General features: G+C 36.4%; 1 protein-coding gene across 1 annotated transcript in view; it reads left to right on the plus strand.

The window, feature by feature from the left end:
* Positions 1 to 6,290, plus strand: part of LOC129928290 (uncharacterized) — a 58,909-nt gene extending 52,619 nt beyond the window's left edge. The window contains exon 4 of the transcript XR_008779876.1: positions 3,818 to 6,290. The gene's annotated coding sequence lies outside the window, so the exon portion shown is untranslated. The remainder of the gene's footprint in view (positions 1 to 3,817) is intronic.
* The last annotated feature ends 4,766 nt before the right edge of the window (positions 6,291 to 11,056 follow it).

Here is an 11,056-nt window from a genome sequence, read left to right on the forward strand (position 1 = left end):
TCAGTATAATGTTTATAGTGTTTATAGTGTTTATAGTGTCCCTACATCTTTTTTCACACTTGTTGAAAAATAAAATATGTAAATAAGAAGATATAATGTAATGCCCAAACATTTGATATAGGGATGTTATATTATACTGTTCATATTACATGATGCAATGATCAAAGGCCAACGTGTAATGGAAGTAGGGAAAATCTTTGGAGATTAGAACCATTAGATCAATTATGATCATGCTGGTGATCTTCTGATGGCCATATTTCACTTAACTTTGTTTGTCATTCGTACGATCTTGAATGTAGGCGTTATTTTTAATTTTGATATAACGTTTTTATTGTACTAAACGCTGCTTCATCCTTTAGCCCTCCTCTGTAGCCGATTCATATCACAGATTTATATCACCTATAATACGCTTTTTTTTTGTCATAATAAGAATCAATGATCGTCTTCAGTAGCCTGTTTATTTTATTGATTTCTATTAACATGCAAAAAGAATTTTTACATTCGCTCCATATTTATGATGCCAGATATCTCTAGGAACAAGCTAACACAACGTACAAATATACTAGTGTCCAGAAATAAAAACACTTAGCGAAGTTTTGTCAAAATTATGTAGAAATATAGTTCAGTTTAATAAACAATAAGATTCTTAGATTTAATTCTATACATTTTGTTCAATATAATTTTTTGCATATTAAGTTTTTCATCATTATATTTTTTTCTTTCTTTTTCACTTCTATTGTATTTTGTTGTTTTATTATTATTAACTATGTTTCTTCTTCTTTTTTCATTATTATTATTCTTTATTTTTAATAGAGTTATTTGACAAATTAGTCAAGCATTTACAAATTAATTATAGTCCATTCATACTTTAATCAAATTAACATTCAAAAATGTTTTCTAAAGCATTTTTACATAGGTCTACATTCGTTCGCCAATGTTTTCATAAAAAATTGAATTCAGGTCAATTAGCTAATTTTAGCTCCATTCATGGGCGTAGCCAGGATTTTTTTTCGGGGGGAGGGGTTCGAGGGAAATTCCTCCCCCCCCCCCCCGAGGAAAAAAATTATATATATATATATGTGTGTGTGTGTGTGTGTACATAATTAATCTTTATTACATTCTGGCCCTTTCGGATATAAGTTTCCTGCAAGGCAGGAGTGGGGCGGGTTATGCTGCATGCTCCATGGATGCCGAACTCACAGGGATAACTAGGGCGTTCGAGGCCATTAGGGCCCAAATGCTCCAACGCGAGACTAGCGCCACTACGGTGATGTTGGTCACTGACTCTCGCTCCAGTCTCCTAGTTATGGGTGGCGGCGGGGGAGGGTCGCCCGTAATAGAAGAGGCAATCGGCGCCGCAGATAACATCCGCCGAGCTATTGGAGCTGTCGTTTTTATGCAGTGGGCGCCTTCACATTGCGGCGTGAGGGGCAATGAAACGGCAGACGCCCTCGCGAGGGAGGGTGCAATGGCAGCCACACACCTCGAAGCACCAAGCACGTACTTACAAGCAACGGCACAAATCCGAGCACTCATTCAAGAGAAGTGGTTAAAGTCCTGGGAGGAATCCGACAGAGCACGTGGTGTCTGGCAGCTCATGCGTCACCCAGATCGCGACGATCCATGGTGGCGACTGAGGAGGTCAGAGCAGTCAATAGTTGCGCAGTGCAGGACGGAACATTGTCCTATTGGGTCATACTTTGCCCGGTTCCGCACTAACTTTGACTCCCGATGCCGTCACTGTGGAGAGAGCGTCGAAACAGTGTCGCATGTCTTGTACGAGTGTCCCCAGCTCCGCGAGCTAAGGGGGGACTTGGCTGTGCAGTCACTCGACTTGTATGGTAGCTATGTGGCACTACGCCGGACGGCTAAGTTTCTTGCCAGAGCACTACGGGAGGACTAGTCCTTCCTGCTCTGAATTTTCAATAGGAGTTCATCTCAGGCCCTTACGGAAGACGTTTACTGTGCCCTAGAATAGGTTCTTCCTGGAATTAGTGGAAAACTTGTAGACTCCCCGCCCTTGATAGCAAGGGGGTCTGGGGGAGCTCACAGCGCTCCCCCAGCGCGCGAGCACTATTTCTGGTATTGAAAGCCAACAAAATGTATTTTCTGAGGTATCTACAGTGCATTATCTTGCTATTAAAATGTTTTATTTAAAAAACCTAATGTGCTATTCTTACTGGCTTAGACCCTCTCGCGCCGTTCGGCGCATTTTCCAGCAAGCTGTTTCCGCAATTCTTATTATGCGTAACTAATTTTGTCGGAGAACTTGTCCCGCAAAACCTAATGCGACGCTCTGTCACAACCTTACTAAGGATTCGACTCCCAGTTCCGCATATGATTTATTTGATTTAGACCCGATCTCTATAACTGACTCCTAAAATCTGTCTTAGCCATCTTTGTTGAGCCACATTTAGTGTTTCTCGATTTCGGCGGAAGACTATTCATAATTTATTAATGGAGCCCAAGTCACTGGTACAAATTTGTAACCTCTCTTGACTACGCTCTTTGAATTACATGTCTGTATTTCGCTTTAGATTTTATATCGAAAAAGAAAGATTTATCGTAAAAATCATCTGTTGAGGGGTTTTAAACTAAAAAATCTCTGGAGTTTTTTTGTTTTTTTTTAAATTCAAAACCCCATTTAGCTACGGTCATAGAATTTGGTAACTGTAGTTTGCTTTAGAATAATATTGAAGATAGAGGTTTCCAACTCAAAACGCTCTGTAGGGGAATTTTAAACTCAAAACCATCTGGAGGGGTTTTAAACTTTAAAGAAAAAGCCATCTGGAGGAGCGGAATTTAAACTCAAAACTCCTTTTGGCTACGCTCATAGCATTTTGAGTGCGTAATTTGCTTTTTTTTTAAATATTGAAGAGGTAGTTTTCAGCTTCAAACCCCGCTGGCAGGGGGTTTTAAACTCAAACCCCCTTTGGCTACGCTCATAGATTTTATAGTGTGTAATTTGATTTTTTTTATATTGAATAGGTACTTTTTAGCTTTAAACCCCAACTGGAGGGGAGGGGGGTTAAACTCAAAACCCCTTTGGCTACACTCATAGAATTGTGAGTGTGTAATTTGCTTTTTTGTTATATTGAGAGGGGGTTTATCGTAATTTTTGGAGGCGGTTTTAAAGTTAAAATCTTCCTGAGCTGTTTTCTTGGAATTTGGAATTGTCGTTTGCATTTTTTTTTTAGTTTTGTTTATAGAAGCGGGGGATTTAACTGCAAAACCCCTGGTAGGGAGTTTTAAACTCAAAACCCCTGGTAAGGGGTTTTAAACTCAAAACCCCCTGGTAGGGGGGGATTTCATTTCGGGGGGGGGGGTTGAACCTCAACCCCCCCTCCTGGGTACGCCCATGGCTCCCTTCATAATACTTTTTTATCCATTTATTTCATTGTTTCTAATGTTAATGTTTCACTAACTATATCAGCAATACGCAAGTTAAGACCCGCGGGCAGCGGGTAATATCTGTCTAGTCAAACATAAAAGTTTTCTTTTAATTTTAGCAACTAGTCGACCAGAAAAAAACACACTTAACTAATATTTATATTTTTCGTGAACATTTCTTGTACATTTTATAAATATATTTGACTTAGTGATACTGAAAATACACAAAAATATACTTTGTTACCATTATCTTCCTTACATTAATGTTTGTTTTAGAATTGGTGTATTTTTATGAAAAAAATAATCGCTTGCATAATTGATTTTATAAGCTAAACTCTTCTTTTTTAGAAAACCAAAAGTACTCATTGCCCCTAAACTTTACCAGCCACAAGGCATTATAAAATAATATTTTTCATTTTTCTTCTAGTTTTTCAGATCTGAGTGGGACAGAATGACAGACGGACGAACAGATACAAACCTAATAGCGGATTTTCTCCTTACGGGGGCCGCAAAAATATATATATATATAATTCACAATGTAAGAATTCGAGTATTCGATACTAGATGGAAAATTGGAGAGATATTCAGTTTTTAATTTCTAGGCTTCACTTCAAGTTGTTGTCCTATTATTTGATGCTAACATGATTCGATCGAATATAATTTGCTCTGGTGATAAGTGTTCTATAATTCACAGGCTAAATTAATGTAGTTTGAGGGCTAGTTAGCATTCAAACGTGTCAAATAAACGAGCATAATTAATAGAATACCATTGATATTTCCTAGAAATATATAAATCTATATTCCTTTTTGTTAGTCTGTTATTTAAAAAATCATATTTAAATACGTTGTATATATAAATCTGTCCCTTGGTCTGTTATAAGTCTTGTTGTGAAAGTTACAAAAGGATTGATACTAAAAAGCTGACATGACCGAGTGGATGTGATCCAGTTCACAGCTGTACAGTAGGTAGACATCCGACGCTGGAGACATTCCCGTACACAAAAAAAGGAGTTGCTGAGTTGAACTTGAGCCATGGGCGTGTCCACTAGTTTGGTGTTCATTAGTTTGTGAAAGTTTATCAACTCATAGGTGAAGCTACTAACTAATACTTCCATTTCACAGATATGTAGTGGGTTGCTTTCATTCGTTCTGAAGAGAAATATTTATAAAACAAAACTGATAAAAACTGTCCATAATTTAACATTAATATTAATAAACTTGAATGATACTAAATCTTCTACAAGAATGTAACTAATTTTAATGTCCAGATAATCACTCAACATAATATTCGATCGAATATAATTTGCTTTGGTGATAAGTGTTCTATAATTCACAGGCTAAATTAATGTAGTTTGAGGGCTAGTTAGCATTCAAACGTGTCAAATAAACTACAAATTAAATTTAAGCTAATGGGAGCTGTGTGCCTCCTGCAGTCAAACAATATTAGAAATTTCAAACTTTTAATTAGTCAAAGCAAGGCGAAGGTCTCCTCTAGTGGCTACATCCAGTCTTTTTCTTTGCTTAATTATTAGGTTTGTTACGCACTAGATATAGGTTAACCATGTATGTTGATAGAAAGCTAAAACATAATTCCATTTTCGACCACAGTTTTACAATTTGACTGAAACCTTCAAGTGCAGCCACATCTCTGTTGTGCCTCCTGTGTGAACATTTTTTTTTACTGAAGACATAATTTTGTAAATCTATTTTTTTCCTGCAACTCAATTTGAACACCAGTAACAGATGTTTTTCAATTGTTATTTATAATTATTTTTATTTATTTATTTACATCCTAGAAGCGAATTGTAATTTCTTCATAGAGCATTGTTATGTGAATTGCATAGATATCGATGTACTTAGGCAATTCATTTATCAACAAATAAGTTATGTTAGGTTGTAAAACCCTTTAAAATAGATTTAATATCTCGATAAAAGAGAAAATGATGTAATCAATGAAAGTCAATTTCTTTGCTTGCAGTCGGAGGTTGGTTTCATTCGTTTGCATTAGATTTTTTAGCCTGCTTTAAGTCATTTCCAACCATTGAATCCCCCTGTTTCTTTTTTTTTTAAATAAAAAATTGTATTTAAGAGCTTAACAAAACAAGCAATAACAAATTACTTTCGAAATCCAGCGAACTTAACTTTATAACAAGAATCTATGATTATTCTCATTATTTGTTTCACAAAACTGGTGAAAGATGCGCTTATTTTCGGCACGGGTTTGTATTTTATTTAAAATTGTTATAATTAGATTAAAAAAGTAATGAAATTGAGGGCTAAACTATTATTAATATGTTGCCTGTGTATCATAACTCACAATGTGAATAGTGAATAGATCTGTTCTTTATTCTATATTACTTATGAAGCCATTGTAGCGTCCAACCACTGATGGTTCCTTATATGTCGTCATAAGCTACATAACTAGACAATTTTGTAAAAATATTTCATCACTAACAAAAAAAAGTTTTTTGTGTCACAGCTATGTTTTGAAAATTTTTAATTTTAGTTTTCATCAATTTTCAAACAATATCTTTAAAAAGCTATGCATTTTCTTAAGAGGGCGCTAAAACATATCCTGCTTTGCCGGTTTTTTTTTTATAAATAGTGTTTGAATAGTAGATTTGTATATATGTTCATGGATATTCAAAAAATTTTTTTGGGATATAGCTATATGTTCGTGAAACCGATTGGGTTTCATAATCTCATCTGACAATGCCGTCATTCAAAGTAGAACATTGTAATACGTTTTATCTAGTTGCTAGTCACTATAACTCTTATTTGGGAGGCACTATATATCAACGAGTTTTAGTAACAACACTTTGTCAATGTTTTTTTTTGTTTTAAAATTTGTTAAATTATTATATTTGAATGTTAGCTTTAACAATTTTTTAAATTAACATTTACATATTAATACATTAAAATATTTAGATAAATTAAACTATAATCTAAAAGACGTATTACATAGTTTGTTTATCAAATAATGAACGTTTATACGCGCAAGATCTAAGGACACTAGATACCCTTCAATTACAGCAAAAGAGTAAGAATTCAAAAATAGAAAATGGGGTTCACGAGCTCAAATTCTAACGTTTTTTCAGTTCTTAAATAAGAAGCAAGTTAACTTTAATTCGTCTATATTTAGCTTGCCAGCTTAAATTTTTAAAAACTTTTAAAATTTGTTTTGTTTCAGTGCACTTTTTGTTTCTTCATTTCCCCTTTATGCCTATCGGCCCCCTTAACGCCCTCTATTGTGCACGGCGCCTCCTACCACTCTTTTGGCTCCCAGTGCCCCTCAAACTCATTAAAAATGCCCCCAGGGGTGCGATAGCGCTCCCGTTGAAGACCAATGCTTTATACTGTCCATACAGGAGTTCGCAAGGACATCGCTGTCTGTAGTGCGGTCGTGCCACATTATGTCCATGATGGAGCGCAAGCATCTTTGGTGGAAGAGCTCAAGAAGTCTAAGTTGTTTTCTGTACAATACCCATGTCTTAGATCCACTTAGAAGGGTCGAGAGAACCATCGCCTGGTAGACATTGATTTTTTTTTGTAGGCAGGCGGAGAGACTTATTCCGCCAAACTCTCCCCTGAAGACAGTTATCAACTTCCCTTGAAAGTGAGGCGTCATTTGACACTATACTACTCAAATATTTGAAGTGGTCTACCACGTTAAGGGGCAGTACGTTTACGGTAATCTTTGGGGCTGAGTAGGTTTTCTTGGGAGACATCTGGAACATGACTTCTGTTTTCCAGAGGTGTATAGATAAACCGAAAGAGGCGGTAACAAATGCAAATTCGTTGACCGCGTTCTGGAGATCATGTTCATTGTGAGCTATCAGGGCGCAATCATCGGCATAGAGAAGCTCCGTTATGACTATCTCGTTTGTTTTTGTATGAGATAGTAGACGTCTATGATTGAACACATTGCTGTCCGAACGGAACCTGATGTAGATGCCTTCAAGCAATCGCTGCCTCATTTGACCCAACATTTATAAATAGCATATAAAAAATGACCCATATCTAGTAAAAATGCCCATTATAGAACTATACTATAGAAACAAAAATTCAAAACAGAAGCATCTACTTAAAATTTCACTCTAATGGTGATCGAATTTTTTTTTAGTTTATACTAATCTTCTAAATCATGACTAGCATAACAGCTTGTCAGAATATGTTTGAAGTTTTTATAAACTTTAAAAAAAATAATCCAATAAAAATGTTCTAATCAACTCGCACTCGGTGAGGCGTATAGTCCTTCTTTGTATCCATCTCTTTAGTCTGTCGGCAATGCAGAATGCGCGGACCATGCGCAAAGAACCTGCTTTCTATACGACTTTGTAATAAAAAAGTTGAAGGTTACTGTTGCTTTAGTATAGTTACATGGTTGAATAAATAAAGAGGTGTTCAGGAACATTTTAGAAACAACAGTACATGGTAATTATTAGCTGGACTGACGCAAAATTTATAACAAGTACAATGTGACCGAGCCTTGATCGGTTGAATAATTTCTTAAGGAAAGATATTTACCCGAAGTCATTTTGGGAGTATTTTTGTAATTACGAAAATGAACGATCCCATAATGACTACCAACCGAAAGTGTTGCTTTTGTGTTCTGTTAGCTCTAAGTGTAAGTGTCTTGACGACTTGAAAATAAAGTCTCTTAAGTCCTCCAACAATGTAGACAAACACAGCTCACGTCGTGTCGTAATACATTGCAACTTTTGCGTAAAACTGTTGGGCTATTTATAGGCTTGGAAGAAAGTATTTGCAGTGTAACTTCTAAAATTGTTACGTTCTGACATTTAATATTGCAATTAGTATATTCATTATGGCTTTAGTACGAAGCATCAAGTGATGCAAAATGTCTAAGAAATTGGGTAAAACATGCATTTTGCAATAAAGTAAAATAGCGCATTTTTTCCTAAGAGACTTAAAAACAGTGCGTTAGTATTGTAAAGTAGCGTTTCCATTGGGCATCTCTGGTACGCCGACCACGCAAATTCATTGACCACGAGCTGGATATCATATTCTGTGTAACCAAGTAAGGCGTAGAGAAGCAGTGTTATGACCATTTCTTTGTTTTGGTATGGTACAGTTGAATTCGAAGCTTGAACACATTGTAAAAAACTCACCAGTAAATTAGATCTAGAATTGAATCCTTTTGATCTTTTCTCGTGTAAACATGGTAAACATGACCTAGATCCATAAAATACTAATACTTTAATAGAGTTGCGCAACTTCTTTTTTGAGGTCTTAAGATTATTTTAAGGCTACTATACATACATCACGGTTCCAGTTAGTACCCAAAGAACATTTTTATGCCAAGTCTTATTAAGATTGGTCAAACGGTTTTTATTTCTATTCGTAATATACATACATACGGCTTACTTTCTACTTTATAGTATATATATATATATATATGGGCGTGGCCAGGGGGTGTTGGGGGTTCACCCAGCCTCACCGAAATAAAATCTGAGCTCGCAAGGGGGGGGGGGAGGTCGGAATTTAGTGACAGATTTTTTTCTTTGATTTTGTTTGCACTAGCGCAGTCAATGGGGTTTTGAGTTCAATAACCCTTCCGGGAAGGGGGGGGGGGGTGCAGTTAAATTCCCCTCTTCTATAGAACAAAGAAAAACAAAAAATAATGTAAACGACTATTCCAAGGTTCCAAGAGCATAGCTAAGGGGGGTTCAATTTTAAAACCCCTCTGAAATTTACGACAAAACCCCAGTTTCAAGACTATTGAAACATCAGTCACCAGATTCTATGAGCGTAGCTAAGAAGGGTTTTGTGTTTAAAACCCCCCTTCAGCAGGCTTTGCAGCTAAAAAACACCTCTTCAATATAAACAAGGTTACAAAAGACAGTTTGTGTCGAAACACAAACTCAAAATTGGCCCCCGAAATAAAATGTTTTACATAATTCGAATAATCCTTCAGTGTTGAAGATACTTTACTTCCTAGTCCAAACCTCCCGCAGGACGACGGGGGATGGGAGCAGGCAGCGTTTGAACCTTCGACCGTCGATAAATCCGAACAACAGTCCAGCGCGCAAACCGCACGACCAGTGGTCCACCCAGGTAGGCTTCAATATTTTCAGAAAGAACATCCGAATGAAATTATATCAAAGACAAATGAGAGATAAGAATGGAGAAAGAAGGTTAACAGATCTTGTGTAGTGCCCAAACGGTCCCGCAGATCAAAGGATAGGTGAAAGTGAATGTAAAGTTAGATGTGAGCCTGGCCTAACTAGTTTCCCTTTCAGACCTTGTGGTCTATAGGGCAGATGATGTAAAGCTCATCTGTTTTTGTGGCCTACGGCTAACGAGGGTAACATGTAGCAAGCACGACCAACCGCCTTTACTTTTCCCCAACTAATGTCAGGTACTCATTAGAGCTGGGTAGACTCAGAAGTTCAAAATCCCAGTCTTCACCAGGATTCGAACCCGGGACCCTCGGTTCGGAATAAATAAAGTAATTGTTTTGAAAAGGCTCAATCACATATTCGAATCCTCAAAAAAAAAAAAAAATATTCCGCTATAAAAAAAAATGTTTACGAAAACAAAATTTATAAGATTACAATTTGTTTTAAATTAGGTCTAACTTATAATGCATACTAATTAGCTTTTTCTCTTTTAAAAACTGCTTACATAATTGATTTTAAAAATTAGAATTTTCGCTTTCAGGAAAAAAAAAGTAGCCGTTGCATCAGAACTTTGAATGGTCTAAAATATTGTGAAGTCGGATTTTCAATATCTTTTCTAGTTTACGAGATCTAAACGGGAAGGACTGACAGACGGACAGACGGACAGACATTTCACTCAAAACTAATAGCGTTTTTTCCCCATTCGGGGGCTGCTAAAAAAGTAAATTACGCACTCAAAATGCTATGAGTGTAAAGGGGGTTTTCATTAAAAAAAGGAAATTACACACTTAAAATTATAAGAGCGTAGTAAAAGCGGGTTTAGACTTCAAAAACCCCCCTCCAGCGGAGTTGGAAGCTAAAAAATACATTTTCAATATAAAAAAAAAATTACACTCTCAAAATATTATGAGCGTAGCCTAAGCGGTTATTGATGCTAAAAAATACCTCTTCAAAATAAAAAAAAGCAAATTACACAGTCAAAATTCTATGAGATTAGCCAAGCCTTTTTCTTTAATATTATTCTAAAGCTAACTAAATTCAACTAATTCTATGAGCGAACCTAAGCTAACTATATAGATTTTTTAGATTAAACCCCCAACAGATGATTTTCATGACAAAACTTCCCTTTTCGATATAAAATCTAAAGCAAACTACAGTCACCTAATTCCAAGAGCGTAGCCTAGAGACATTACAAATTACTACCAGTGGCTGGGCTCCATTAATAAAGTGCAGTGAATAGCCATATGCCCAAAATGAAAAACACTAAATGTGGCTGATCAAAGATGGCTAAGACGAATTTCAGGAGTCAGTTATAGTGATCGGGTCTCAATCAAGGAAATCCTTTGCCGAACTTAGTAAGGTTGTGACAGAGCGTCGCATAAGGTTTGCGGGCTATGTTCTACGACAAAATGAATAATAATAAGAGTCGCAATGACATGGAGGCCATTACGTGGAAAGCGCAAGCAGGAACATCCTATTACAACTTGGCGTGACACTTTCATGGAGGTTCTCAGAGCAGATGG

Source organism: Biomphalaria glabrata, chromosome 9, assembly GCF_947242115.1.
Source record: "Biomphalaria glabrata chromosome 9, xgBioGlab47.1, whole genome shotgun sequence".
Classification (NCBI taxonomy): Eukaryota; Metazoa; Mollusca; class Gastropoda; family Planorbidae; genus Biomphalaria; species Biomphalaria glabrata.